We start from the raw sequence: 15,968 nt of genomic DNA, 5'->3' as shown, positions 1-15,968 counted from the left end.
ACAAAAACTGGTTCACAGAGATGTGAAGTACCCTAATTACTCTTAATAAGTTAACGTCTCTGATCTACGCTGCCCAAGAGGTACTACCCACAGTATTTTCTCTGGAGACTAAGAAAATCGGGCTGCCATTGCTAAAGAGACATGATTTTTCTGAGATCATCCTGAGGGTAGATCAAGGGTAAATTGTCTCTTGTCAGATATTTCCCAGCTGACTTAAAGACAGCACAGAAAAATTTGCAGAGGGGAAAGGCATACAGATAATGTTGCATAGACATGGGTATTGTCACAGAAAAAGCTCATGGCTGAAACCAGTACACACCCTGGTTTGTGCCTTTACTTAAATTACTTAATCTTGTATCAACAAACTGCTAATGTCAATATTTCCTTAGGATTATTTTGCAAAGTATCGTCCTCTTTATCATATCCAGGAACACTAGTTATTTGCTCTGTAGGAACAAGTGACCTTTTTGCAACACAGCCCAGTATTTTCATACCTGTTTTGTGGGATATCATGTAAGAAATGCAGATTTACAAAAGGCCTATAATGCTCCCAAGAAATTAATTTTTAATAATCATAGAGTTCATTATTTATCTTTTCCATTAATCAGCATATACCTTTTCACAACACAGATGATCAATAATCTATGTCCAAAATGCATGCTAACAGAGGTCTATAGCTGATCCCTCTTAATTAGGTGATGCTGATTAGCTCACAATCATGAACTGAAATGTTTAAACAATGTGTTTTCCCTGTTCTTGAATAATCACTGCTTCTAGTAAGTGACTGTGATGAGCTGGGCTGCTACTGAATACAACTTTGTCCATGTGTTTTGATAGCTGCAGCTAGGAATGATGTTAGAAAGCGAGGGAGGCAGACACAGACAGTATCATATAGTGATGCAGATTGGAGAAAATGGAGATGAGCAAGCTGGCAAGTAAGATCAGATTTGAGGATGACGTGAAAAGACTGGGATGTGTGCAGCTTGTGTCTGGGACTATCCAGATAATTTTATTTGCTCCTGTGAGAAAAATTAAGCCAAGAAAAGCTGGTTCATATTGCAGAGCTGGCACTACTTAAAGCAAGTACTGTGCTGTTGGGAGGCTTTATCTCTCTCTTTTTTTTTTTTTTTTTTTTCCCCCTCTTCCCTGAAGCTTTGTGAGATGCCAGGAAACTTACTGGAGACTAACAGATAAGCTTCTCTTGCAACTCCCAGGATATCCTTCACTCCCTGTAAAGACAGCATGTAAATAGGGATACTAAGATGTCCAAGGCACTTTTTACATTTGTAATTGTTCTGCTCTTTCATCATGTCACTATAACAAAAAGCCATATTCAAGTTGTTGTCTACCTCCTGAGTTGTATCATGACATTTTCCTTTTAAAACAAAACAAGACAAAAAACATACCCACAAACCCAAAAAATGAAATGTGAAAATTAAAATTAGAAATTAAATGTGACAGATCACACTATTACCCGGTAATCTTGGGAAAAGGAGAAGAGGAAATCCTCTGTCTTGAGAAACCAATTCTCTCCAGGAGTTCCTTGATTCACCTTGAACTAAAAAGCAACTTCTGCCCGTGACTGTTGCAAAAACATTGCCTGAGTTTGGGCAACGTGCTCCAAAGTGTTGGTGCACTTCTGGTAGACATGTAAATAGTGCATCAAATAAAACTGTCCTCAGTGAGTTTGACTTCATGTCATCCAGCAGGTTTCCAACAGAAGCTGCAGGCTCTTCTGGTGCAGTGTCTTCCGGTGTAGGTACTTCTGTGAACAGTCATCTTCAGACTCTGTGTGGGACTGGCATTCACATGGTTGGCCAAAGCTCTAGTGCCATGAACTACAGCCAAGTTCAGTTTCTCCTCTGTGTTTTTCTAACCTTAAATCCCGAGTAAAACACTTATAAATGTCTTCAAAGAGAGGATGTCACTTGCCTTGCTTTTTTCTTTAACATTTTGAGTAAATGAGGCTTTATTTCCCCCTTCATCTCCTAGTCTTATTTTGGAATGTCTTACAAGGCAATATGGAGCAACGGAACAGAAAGTCATACATTAAGATAACAAAGATGAGACATCTCAGTTAGAGAATAAGAAAGAAACCCAACAACAACAAATAAACACTTGATGGTTACCAGCAAAAAGTTATTTGGGACATTATGGTCAAATATTAAATATGTCACAAGCAACTTAGACAAAAATGTAGATGTTTGTTTCAAAAATAGGTTTATTTAAATTTGGCTACAGATTTTTGAAGAGTGAGATTTCAATAAAAATAATTTGTAAATAAAAGAGCCAATATATTTGTTAAAAAAAGTTAATAATTTTTGTTTAGGAGATAGATTATGCAGAGAGTTTAATTTAGGAAGCCAACATGTCAAACTCCACTACGTCTGGGCTGTAATTCACATGGAAATGAAATGAAATGAAAGGAGAACAGAATTTCAGGAACAGATGCATAGTAGTAGTTGGGCTGCCATATTAGTATGTTTGGTAGCAATATGTCACATCTTCAGGACAGTTATGTGAAAAACTGTAGTTAAAATAAATATCCTTGAGAATTCAAGGGTGTGGAAACTGTATCCTATGGGTAGGAGTCAGAAGGGGTGATAGCACAAAATTCCAACCAAAAAAAATATCTCTCATTTTGAGACTGTGTAATACTGAGGACAAGAGTAGTCTTATGCTAACAATCCAGGTCTAGGCAGCAGAAGATATGGGTATGGTGTTCAGGTCTGCAAAATGTCAGCAGGATTTTGTGTTGCTTTCCTTTGTGCTTCTGACATGCGTTGCTCTGGTGCACCAGCTGTCACTTGCTGATAGTCTGATGCTTTTTTTGCATTATTAGGAGCTAAATGCTAAATGCCACGATTCCAGATTTGCTATTGTATCGGTCTCACAGACCTAAACCCCACAAATACTGCAGTCCTCAAATGTGAGCTTTTAAAACTGAGGTCATTTAAGAAAGCTACAGTTTAAGGGGATTTTTTTGTTGTTTTATTCCCAGTGAGAGGCTGTTGAAATGAAGCATATTTGCTTCCAGAGAAAACCTACCAAGGCAAAATTACAGTACCGCTCACTTTTAAATTTCACAGCAAAGTAGCACTTAAGGCTTATTGCAGTGCATTAGATTTAAAACCAATTAAGTACAATGCTAAATCAGTGTAAACCACATTTCTGAATTTATCTACAACATAATGAATAACATCTGCATCTGCAAAGAAAAGATTTATACTGAGCAGCAAAACAAAATGTGTTGACAATTTGAGCAGTTTTCATTCCCTTATGTCGTATGTCTTCGTTATTTGGTAAAGCTTTACTATAATCCTTCGTTGTTAGAGCAGTAAAAGGGGAAAAACACCCAAATCGCAACACATTTAGGTAGATTCTTTCTCAGTTCATTTCCTCTTCTCAGCAAAGGTATATCTTATTTACCTCAGGAGCTTTTCCAATTTGAAATCTATTCAGGATTTGACAAGGATCACCTTTCTTCAGGCGTATTGGAGGATCAAGGATTATCTTCTGACCTCTGATGGACATTTCTAGTACTGCCCTCTCCAGAAAACACTTTCAGTAAAGCCAGCTTGCTCCATCTTCACAAACGATAACGGGAACCAAAATGCTCCAATGTTCTTTCAAGGGACCGACCAAATAACCCCTCCGACAGAGCTGAGCTTCCTTGCTAGTCTGCCTGATGTTTCATGTGTGACCTTTAACACATAAATTATATACTGATCTGGACAGTTTGAGCAAATCTGTTCTGCAGGGTTGACTCTTAAAACTTGCCTTTTTATCATTCTCCACTCTTAAAAGAATGCAGGAATAACAGTCTATTTTACTGTCTTGGCTTGTAATGCTGTAACCTCTATGTGGCTGCTTCTTATTATGAACTTGTAAAGTACTTGAATTAATGGAAAGAGAACTTGGTCTGGATGTCTTAGCCCTGTGATGCAGGAGTAATTATTTCATGTTTGTGACTGTTTTATGAATGTCCCACTCATAATGCTACAGACTGTCCTATTTATGGATAACATACTTACTATAATACACAGCAAAACAGCAAAAGTTTCCACTGCTTTTGCCTTTCAGTTCTCTGGCAGCAACATATTTCTTTGGGTAAAAGAACAATCTTACTGCCATTGACTTTTCAATGACTTTTATGATGGAGAGCATAGAAGGATAGCTGTTCTTAATGGTGATAGGTTTTGTGAAACAGAACTACCGAGAGGTTTCTAGTAAGAAAATATTCATAAGGATACCTCTGTATTTTAAAGATTAGCCTTTTGTATTCATAAAGCAGAGTCAAGAGTTCCAATCTCAAAGAGGCTTTTGGTTAATATTGTCCTTATTTATTTTCCAAGTTGGATCCTGCTCCCGTTGTTATGGGCCTGTAATCCTCTCATGCTTCCAGAAAATACAGTGCTTGCTGGTGATAATTCAGGTGCATGAAGAATGACCAAAACTGATGTGAAATTTTATTGTAACGCTGAAGTCCTTCATCCCTCGTACTGTTACATCTGGAGTTTCTACTCTTCGGGACTGGGATGTAGCTTAAGCTACACAGCAGAAGTTCATGCTGTCTTGGTATGAAGCTGAAGATGCAATATCAACAGCGGGTTCATTTAGTCTATTCCTCCTGGATGGCATTCTGTACTGAAAATACATGAGTGAAGAAAAAAGAGATTATGGCATATCTGAATCCCAGGGAGGGATGTGAATATGCAATGTAAGGATGGGGGGGGGGGGGGGGGGGGGGGGAAGGAAAGAAGATCAACAAAACTACAAATCCAAACAATGGAAGCAGCAGAAATAGAATTTTAAAAAAAGACCATGCTATCTACCACATGGTAATGACACTAGTGCTGCAAGGAATACTCTGCTCTACCTCCCAGTGATGGCATACAGCGCTTGCAGCATAAGGCTATAATACCTAGTGCAGCACTGGGCAGACACCCCTATGTTTTCTACACAAATCCCTTCTGATAACATTGGATGCTGCACAGAGGGAATAGCACTGCAGCTTTCAGAGCTGAAGCTAGTGTTTCTGCCCCATGACACATTGTGCTACACAGATGTAACAGCTTATTCAGTTGTCCCCGCTGGCATTGAATGGCATAGTATAACCTTCCTATAGCAAACCATCACAGACCAGTCATCAACCAGTCTGAATGAAGAAAGCCAAATCTATGCCAGTATATCCGGTTCTCACATACCCCAGGAGCTCACTGGGGATGTTAAGGAATTTGCCGTGAGGAATATGGGAAGTTTAATTCCATTTCACCAGTGAGTAAAATAAGGCTAGTAAGATTTCAGAATAAATGCTAACATGCTTGTCTCTTTGAGAAGTAACATTCCTCCATAAAGTCAATTTAATGTTTTTCTCTGCTGGATAATATTCTGTCATAAATATTTTGGCTGACATGGCTGAAATGTGAATATTAGTGACTTCAGTCCCAGTTTGTAGACTGACTTATGCCAGACTATCCAAAATATCCACCTGAGACCACTAGCTGCAATAACGGATCTCTAGGATACCTGTGTCCTTCTAGAGCTGCAGCCAAGGGTCAGGAAGGATATTTCACAGCATCTGAAATAGCACTGAATACCCACATTTTGGCAAATGGATTCTGTCTACAGTGTCTGGACTAGGAAACCTCCCAAAGGAAGAAAAAGAGGCAAATGAAACTCAGGCAGCTAAACAGTAAAATTTATCAATGAAACTTTGGGGTGGATTTCCTCACAGGACATTTCCGTAGGAAGAAAAGCAGTCCCCCTTTCGAAGAGACTGTTTTAAGTGTTAACCCTGCCACGCTGGTTTGTGCTTTTTCCTGTGAAACCTTGTTTGCAAAGCACCTGAGGGGTCTAATGGTTTTCATGAAAAGACATACACTTTGTGGTTATTCTCTGCAAACGTGCAGTGAGGCCATTGGGCAAAAAAAGCTTTTTTTCTTCTGCACTCCTGTGCAGGGTCTCCTATGGCCTGTGAACAGGTCTGGCTCTCTCTGCTAATCCATTTGAAGCCTTAGTAGGGGCACTGATTCTTTCTTAAGTTTGAATAAGAAGAATTTTACTTTTTCTAGTGACTTTTTTGAATTACACTGTGTTTTATACCACTGGGGCTTAATAGCTTCATTTACCAATATCAGGTAATTGCTACTGCAGCAATTTGCTACCATAGAACTGAGCAGCTGGAAGGTATTGATGTCTTGATAAAAGGTTGTTATTTGTGTTAATTTTCTCTCCCTCATTTTCATTTTTGGCCAGCCAAACATGATATCATGTCCCATTGTTAATGGGTATGTTACCTGAAGCTGTTACAAAAGTCCATGCCAAGTTCATCCCAATGAATTGAGGAGTAATGTAGTTTTAATTTTAACTCCAATTATATCCAGGAAGATTAATTGTAGGGGGCAAATCCTTGCATGGGGCCAAAAGGGAGTTATAAATCATTCAGTTAGATGATCAGATAATTTTCAAGCTCCTGTGGGTTTCAGAAAATGGACAAGAATAGCTTAAACCTGTCTCTTTCACAAAGAATCGGTAGCTTGTGATAAATTAGAATCTGTCTTTTTCCCCTTTCCAGTGATCTCCCTGGATGTGGGTGAAATGTCCACTAGTGCTAATTTAATTGCAAGTGGAACCCTCTATTGCCTGCAAGTAATTCACATTTTTCAATAGCAGGTAATGGCAATAGTGAAAGTGTCTCCTTGCTATCAGGTCGTTTTATTTTTTAAGTCAATGACAATGGGACTATTATGTACCAGCTGATGAGAGTTTAATTTGTTTAAGTATAGAAGAGGATTTATTAGCAGTAATATGTTAGTATTACTGTGGCCCTCTACTCATAGCTCTTACATATGCATTAGGCAATTTCACCTAATCTAAGCAAATCTGAACTAATCTAGGTAGATGCATAAGTATGGACTTCATTTTCCTTTCACCGAGACAAGTGTTAATTAGAAGACACTTACCAAACCCAAAGCAAAGTAACTTAGAAGAGAATCGGGTCTTTTGTCTCATCTGAATATTGCATGAATATGATCATGATTCTAGGTGTAATTAGGGTCATGGATTATGACTAATTGCTTCCGTGAAAGTGAACCGTCCCCCTTAAAAAGGCATGCATCTGTGTCAGCTGCTGAACAGCAGGACTGGAGAGTATCTCTGAAAAAGCCCCTCTATATGACTGCATAAATGACTACCATTTCCCCCACTGGGGTCTGTAAGAATTAGAAAGAACCGAGGAAAACCTAGAAACATTGGGCTGGGCCGTGTGCCAGCCGGTGTGAGCCCCTCAGCCCCGCTCCTGCCTCCTGCCCCGTCTCCCTGCTCCAGCGCGGGCCCTGCCCCGGGCTGCAGCCCTTCAGGGACCCCCTGCTCCCGCCGGGGCTCGCCAGGGCCGCAGCTCCTGCAGGAAAGAGCCCCCAGCTGCGGCCTGGGGCCCTCCCCGGGCTGCGGGCTGGGGCTCTGCCCCGGCGGGGGCTCGCCAGGGCTGCAGGGGAGCCCTGCTCCGGGCCTGCGGCACCCCCTGCCCTCCTCCTGCTGCGGCCTGGGGCTGCCTCTGCTGCTGCTCCCCCCTCGGCTGCCTCCTCCTCTGCCTGGGCCGCCTCTGGCCCTTGCCCAAACCTGTTGCCCCCCTCCCCGGCGCCCCCGGCTTGGCTGAGGGGCTCAGCTGTGCCCTGCGGGGGGGGGAGCATTTGCAACAGGTTGAATAGTCTCTTGCAGAATATTGCAAGAATATATCTTGCCTCTTCTTATTCATGCAATCAGTATTTTGAAGAGTTTGTGGGGGTTGTTTTTGAGTGGTGTTTTTTTTGTTGGTTCCCCCCCCCCCCCTAGCTTCTCTGACGGGGACTAGGGGTTCCTCTAACCTTCCTTGACTTCTTTAATTACAACTATGATGGACGATGAGAAAATGGAGATCTGGGAGCACAGAAAGGGCTTGGATTTGTTCCCACTGTCTGGATCACTATAACTAGAGATTTGGAAGGAAGTGCTGGACAGGTAAGCAGTTTTCAACAAGTTGTAGAGGTACTGGAGAAGGTATGGGCTTCTGAGGGGAGGGGATCAGTACAGTTTCTATTTCCAAATCTTGTTCAATTCCACTTCCTTGAAATTTGATGGACTTTCTAGACAGAAGTCAGATTTGACATGATATTGTGAATCTCTTTGTCTGTTTTGGTTTTGGTCTTCCATTAAGAAACTCTAAGCAGTTATGATAATGATTAAAGAATATATACAGACATACATATTTATATATTCCTCTTAAACTAGTCATGCAACAGTACACAAACATACGCTTTTGGTTGTGAATATTTTATCATAAGCTTTTCACCTCAGTATGACGGTTTCTTCCAAGTGTTAAAAACCAGCTTTTATTGGAACATTTTTTCTTCAAAACGAAATCGAGAGAGGCTACTGAGAACTCCCTATGGCTGGTTTGTCTGTCAATGATACACAACTGATGCAGAACTGGGGGCCACATAATGTGCTCTCCACTGAAGCTACTGGATTTACATCTAGTTAATCTGGCAAAAAATAAGATCAGAATCTATATACAAAACCTCTTGGTAATAAATATTTTAGCCTTTTCAAAGATGCTTTTGAAGTTACATTGCTGTGTCTATTCAGTAAATAAAAGAGAAGTTTTTTATTCTGTGTTGTCATTCCTGTCTTTCACATGATAGTCATTTAGAAGAGAGGAAAGAGGACAAGTAGCACCATCTTGCCACACTGTATTCCTGATACTTTCTCTTTTTCTTATAGAATGGAATTTAAAGAGCAGCATATTTATTCTGACTTAAAAAGAAGCAAAATTACTGAGTGATCTTTCGATGTATTCAAACTCTTGAATTTTGGAACATTAGCAACATACATAAAAATCAGACCAATTTCTACAGAAGTTTTCAATTTGAGAAGTAAATTGTCTGATGCAGTGTAGTAAGATTCTAGTTTTGAGTTTTATTTAAAAAGTTCAAGTGAGAAAGCAATACAGTTTAATACAAAATGGCTCTGATTATTTATTTTCAGAGGATAGTCTGCCATTTAAGCACAGGTGATCCTAAACAAATAGAGGTCCCTGCCCCAGATCATCTTGATACATTTAAATCTCTTCCCAGTTACAGATGGATATGCATGAATAACAGCATGGGGACCCCAACACTATTTTTCAATTAAAGGCCAATATTCCATACTCATTTGATAGCCAGTTTTTCTTTTTCTTTTTGCCTTTGCCAACAATTTCCTTGTTCAGTCACCTAATCTTTGAAGTACCCAATTTCAAGTAGAGAGAGAAAAAATGCACCTTTTAGAGATAAAATTAATACAAAATTCTGTATTCAAGCAGTCAAATAGACTTTTTTGGAAGCTGGGCTTCATATTCACACCTAAGGACCTCTACTGAGAAGGTGTCATTTTCCCTTAAATACTAATACTAATACTAACTTCAGTCCATCTTTTGGGGAATTAATATGTAGACATGTGACTTCTACTTCACAATTACCAGAAACACATCTCCGTTCTTTTTAAAAGGAACCAAGCGGAAAAAATTTAAAAAAACTGATTGTTCTCTTGTCTATAATGAAAAGTTACTGACCACAGCAAAGCAAAGGCATAGTCAGCAAAGACAAGTAGTTTAGAGGATTTCAGAGCTTTGCTTTGTCAAGGATGACATTCTTGTCACAGAACAAGAATGTTTTGCATACTGATCACCCTCTTAAAGCCGACTGGCCAGAGGAAAATCATGGGTTTGATACACCAAAGAATGATACTGTTCCCTAAGCAATCATGATAGTTGCAGCTCTTGTGACAGCCCAAGTCCATGATCCCTGACTCTAATTTCAGTTTTCTTTTCTTATATTGATACTCCAAGCTAGATCACAATTTCTCAAACTTCTCCTTCTCTCTTCCCTCTTTCCCTTCCATTCCCTATTCATAAAAGCACCTAACCACCTAGAAACATATTAATCTTCAACTTATCAGATGTAGTACTAAAAGTCTGTGGACCATTTTGTGCAGTGTTCATTCACAGGGATTCAAAACATTTTTTTAGCCATCAAAAAAGAAAAAGGGCTACTAATTGATTTTTTTCTTTCCATGTATATAAATATGTTCATATTTGTATATGGATCACCCTCTGCTGTCAGTGCTCCATGAGTAACAGAATGACAAAAATGGTGTAGATGATAACTCTTAAGATCTCCTTTTACGAATATTGCTCTGAAATACTGCAATAAAATATGCTGCATAAAGCTGCACATTTGTTTTCAAATGACTATTGTATTCTAAAGTACACTGGAACAGGTAAAAGTAGACCAGGTTAAGGGTTTCATTCAGATCTTTTGAATGTCTCAACTTACATGATAGATGTGTCACAGCGGACACGAAAGCTTGGTCTGAATTCTTATTGTGTGCTGCATTGTGTACTTGGACAGTATTACTTTAGTCTTAAATCCCAAGACTCTTTTATTCCCCTTTTCCTGGGCTGTTTCAGGACCTGTCTTGGGCCAAGGTTGGTTATTTTTCCAAGAATGAGTTGCAAATAAGCACAACTGAGAGAAATCCTATTACTTCCTGCTAGAGAACTGCAGCCCAGGAATCCCAGTGTGACAAAGTACATAGAGGTAGAATAAAAAATTCAGAGCTCTCTGTTTGGGATAGCATTCTTTGGATTGATTTATATATTCATAATCCTCTTTGGAGCTGGATGAACTGTGGCATATGTCTAATAGAGGTAGATAGAATGTGAATGCTTTTTAAAATTATTAAAATGATACACTAAAATATTAGGAATTGCCACAAGAATAACTCATATTTGCAGGCATTATAATTTCACACACAAGACCTTACTTCCATGTGAGTGAAGGGAGTCACCCCTGATCCTGCTTAGGAAGCTCTGATACATGTTTAGGACATCATCCTTCTGAGTCATGACAGGCTGGAAATGGTTCAGAAGCAATATTATGTAAACCAATTGGAAAGTCCAAATTTTTCAAAAGCCACTGTATGAACATCCTTGGCCAATAAACAAACAAACAAACAAACAAACAAACATGTTCCTTTGAGTACTTTTACTTCATTGCTTTTAACATACCTTCTCTCAAAGTTGTATCAGTGTTAGTAATCATTTGACCCTGGTGAGATGTACCTCAAGATGAGAGTTAAGTATGGCAAGGATACTTTATTTTCTTTTGCAAATATACTGCTTAGATCTTTCTTCCTGAGCAGTTTTAAATACTCCAATAATTATGTTTACATATTTTTTCTTTGGAAAATGAATGAATGAACAAACAGACTTTTTAGAAATCTACACGCACATACACACACACACACACCCACCGCTTTTCTTCCTGGATTAAATAATTCTGCTTCCTTATTAGTAAGACGATACTTTTTAGGCTATCCTCTTACTAATGCTTATTAGTCTTCATTTATCGTCTTTCTGAACATTTAATCTTACATGAAAAAAAACTCTTATGAAATTAGTGGACATCATGGGAAACCTATAGTTTTTTAAAATACATCTCTTTTGCAGGATAATGTGCATCATACATCCTCTGATTTTAAGCAGCCAGATTCACATTATTATGGCCCTGAGTTCAATTTCATTTTTTTTTTGTTTTAGTTCCATGCCACAAATCTCCGTACATGGTACTGATTTAATTACTTCATTTCTTCCTAAATTCCTTCCAGTTTGTCTATTATCTTTTTTTACCCTCAGAAAGGAAAAGTCCAAGTATAGAGGCAAGAGGATACATGGACAATTGCTATAGGACCCCTTGCCTATGATTAAATCTTTAGATAGCTCATAGTTACCTGCAACAGGCTACAGTAAAATGTGTTATCCATAATTCTGTGTGTAGACTGAGAAATTTAAACAGATTAAAAGATACCTAATAGAGCCTAGACCTAAACAGCAAGTTTGGATTTGATTCATTACAATGGGTGGGAGGGGTTCATTATCACATATGCCAACAGCAGAATTGGGCAGGTTGTTTTGTGGGCAGTTTATCTACGGAAGGTCTGTATCTTCTGTTGCCTGCCTTTCTCACCAAGGAGGAACAACTTGTATTTTTTCTGGTCTGTGCTGATCTAATCTCACTATTCACCTAAAATTGGTGGTGGAATTTGAAGTCCACCCAGTTCCTGATGATTAATTGCAAAAAGGAACAATTTCAGCCTTGAGATTTGGGGATCTGTCCATGTTAAAATTAAGACACTGCCAAGCAGTGACTTAAAAATTAGCTGTAAAATACCAGTCTGTGAGCTGTGGTTTATCTGCTTTATTAATTCTACTATGTGTTCAGTGATGCAAGAAAAAGACCAGGCTGACTAAACTTCTGTGACTGCTTTGTATTGTGGATGCATGTAGCACAGAGAAAATTGCCAAGAAACATAGTTGTCGAAAAAAGGAGTGAGAAATTCAAGTGCAATTCACATTTGAAGAACCCTAGAGCATCTTTTTTGGCCTTCAGCTGTGGTACCGGAAAGGTATGGTCTCCCATGAGCCTTTCCCAGTATCCTGCACATTAGGTACCCCAGCTGTCTTGCAAAGGCATTAGGTTTACCCTAGTGGATTGATTTTAAAAGTGGGCACAGTCCACTTTCAAATTGTAGCTTAAGATGGAAGCCAAATCAATACATTTCATCCTAAGTTCTATATATACCATATTCACGTCTCTACATACTGATGAACTAAAATCATAACATGGCCAATATGTGTTTATTCCTTTTACTTTAGAAGGTCACCTTGAACTGTGTATTTTTATATGAGCTTTTACAATGTGCACAAATGTTTTCAGGTTCTTCCATTATATTTTTCAATTTGTCAACAAAAATACACAGACACACAAAACCAAAGTTAACCAAGTTATAAATACCCACACGGTGCTTAAGGACAAAATAATATGGGAAGAAGGATTAAGGGGAAGAGAGAACTGTTGTGGGCTTTTTTCCCTGCAAACAAGTGAAAAATAAATACTGTGATTTGAATAGCATTTCTGTTGGTGTTTGTTCTTGAAAACCAAAACATTCAAAACTTACTTGAAACAAGAAAATCTCAACAAGCAAATCACCTTTTCTTATCTGCCACATTTGATGTTTTTATCATCTTTAAACATGGTCTGTAAGAGCAACATAACTGGAAGTTTCTATGAAAACTCTGAGAGGTTTTGTCAATGAAATTAAATAATAACCATGATAATTTGAATTTTAGCTTATGAAATTTAAACCTAAATAATCTTATTTGAGGAAGTATTTTGTCTATTTTAGTCATAAAAATAAGTCCAGGAAATAAACCCAATAGTTTTTAAAGTTCCTCCTTGTTCCCTAGGGTGGGATAAACTGTATGAGTTCTACTCCTGACAGATGTTGTCTAACATGTTCTTTGAGATATCTAAGGAGAACTCCGTAATTTCCCCAGGGAATTTGTTTCAGCATTTTACACTTCCTCTTAAAAGCTTTCCCAATGCCTATTCCTGAATCATTCCTGCTTCAAGTTAACCTCACTGCTTCCTTTTTTATTCACCATAGGCATGGAAATCAGGATTTTTTCTGCTTTTGTAGCAACAGATACTTTGAGTCCATTTACATAGTCTCCATCCAGTCTTCCCTCCCTTAGGCTGAGCAGCTTCAGTCATTTCAGTCTTTTCTGGTTGGGAATAATTAATAGTTCCCTGGAAACTGTCCTTCTCCAAACTGATTCATGCCTAACTTATGAGTGAGACCCAAGCTGGAAAACCTGCTTCACCTGAGAGCTAAGAACATACCAGTAGTGAGAGACATTACTCTCTTGGAGGCATTGTTCTTATTTGTGTCATCTAGTATTCATGTAAATTAATGGACTGTTCATAGGTTAGAACTGGAGTTATGGGTGTTTATCAGCTTTAAAATCATTTAACCATGTTTTCTTTTTTATTCAAATAATAGTTATGAGGAATTCAAGAAAAGAGAACTGCTTTTATTGGAACCAAAGAGAGTTTTGTGAATAACTTCATTAATATCCGAGGTTTTGAGAGATCCTTTAGTTCAGAAATTCTGAATACAGAGTTCTAAGGTACAAGAGATCATAACATTTCTGAATATCAGTCTCCACCCTTTGCAAAGTTGCACTTTTTCATTCATTACATCAGTCATGGCCACCTTAATGAAATGTTTGGTTTGCTGTACTTTTGCATTCACTCTCTGGAGCTATAGCTATAAACCCATTATGCCTAAGAACCTTGTGTTGCCTTGCAAGATCCTGTAATAAAGGCTAAGGAGCTACATAAATGTTTATCTTTATATTCTTATTATTCGGAATACATGCACTCACTTCACATAGTTCTGAGGAAATCCTTTCAAATTTAAAATACTGGCTCTCCCTTTGTAGTCTTGTGAAACAGAACTGCAAATGTAATCCTGTCATATTCACAACAGTGGAAAAGTTTCCATTCTTCCTTTGCTGTCCTACATGTGCAGAAAAAGTTGTACAGCATCCATCTTATCTTTTTTAATAATTGTATTTTAAATTATGGTTATTTGTCAAATACTTTTAAACCTGTAGCTGCAGATCTATAAGTACCATGACCTGTCTCTACTGGAAAGGGCTGATGTAATTAGAAAAAGGCCTATATCAATCACTGAGATAATGGGTGTTCTCTCTCCCTCCCTCCCTTTCTCTCTCATCATCAATTACTCTGACTATTTTAGACAAAATATCAGATAAACCTACCTTCTTTTAGCTACAGTGCTGCCATTGCCATCAATGGAATTTTAAATCTTATGTTAGACAAAAGGTTCCTAGGGAGATTATTTTGCAACTGCCAATTAAGGAAAGTCTGATTTATGTAATCTCATAGAATTAGCAGTGGGTTTAATAAATGTGGTAAAAGTTGACATGGCCAGTACACAGTGATTCTTCTGGAATTAGCTATCTGAATTATGGGTGTTTCCCTTTTAAAGTGACTTACATTAAACATTATGCATCAAAATGCCAGTGTAAGATTAAAATAGCCATTACTATTACTGTTAATGTTATTTAACGTTTCTAAAAATGCTTCAAAAGATGTTGAAAACACCTAGACAGGTACTGAGTACCTCCTACTCTTGACAGGAGATACCTATTATCAGTAATTTCCAGAAATGACTCTTCAGCTAACATCTCTCATAAATTTGTCCTTAGAAGATGATTCATCAAAATATGGTAATATAATAAAAATACCTGCTAGAACCTAATCTTGCAGAGTGACAAATTTAAGTATAAATTCAAGCATGTTCTTAAGCATGCTTGAATTTAAGCATGTTTATCCACACTTGTGGAGAAGCCGTCTGACTTTTCAAATTGAAGCTGGTGTAGCCCTGCTGGCATTAGTGAGGGAAAACAGGACTATGCTGAGCAGTTTTGATGATGCACATCTTTGAGTTCTTTGAGAACTGGGCCTTGCTGCAAGATGCAAAAAGAAAACCTATTGCAGGAAATTATCAGCTCTCCTGAGTATCAAAATCAAAAAAAATTCACTCTGGCTTTCCCGCATCAAGCCTAATCACTTACAGATAGATGACTTTACCATTTTTAAAGGAACATAAACCAAATGTCACACAATTTCTGTAATGATTGTAGCGTAGTGCGAAAGTGCTTTGCCCCTAAGTTAACATGACTACAGCCTGGTGAAATACAAATCCTTGTCAGATTTATTTTTTTTTTTTAAATGTGAGTAGATTTGAATACATGAGTACCAGAGATCCCACCAGAGTAGGTTTAACTGTTGTATATTCTGTGGGGTAAACCTGCGTAGACTAGCCACAGTCTAAACCTGGAGTAGCCCAGAAAATGAAGAAAGAATTGCCCACTGGTGTTCTTCAGACAGAAATGGTGTCTCCCAGGTGAATGGGAAGAGGCTGCAACCTATCTCTTTCTCTCTGAATTCAAAACACTGTCAGTGGTCAGGCATTTGCAGGCAAAGAAAACAAAACACGATGATTTCTCACTCTCCTCA

The sequence above is a fragment of the Falco naumanni genome, chromosome 3, assembly GCF_017639655.2.
Source record: "Falco naumanni isolate bFalNau1 chromosome 3, bFalNau1.pat, whole genome shotgun sequence".
In the NCBI taxonomy this organism is placed as follows: domain Eukaryota; kingdom Metazoa; phylum Chordata; class Aves; order Falconiformes; family Falconidae; genus Falco; species Falco naumanni.
Note: the sequence above shows the minus strand (reverse complement) of the source record.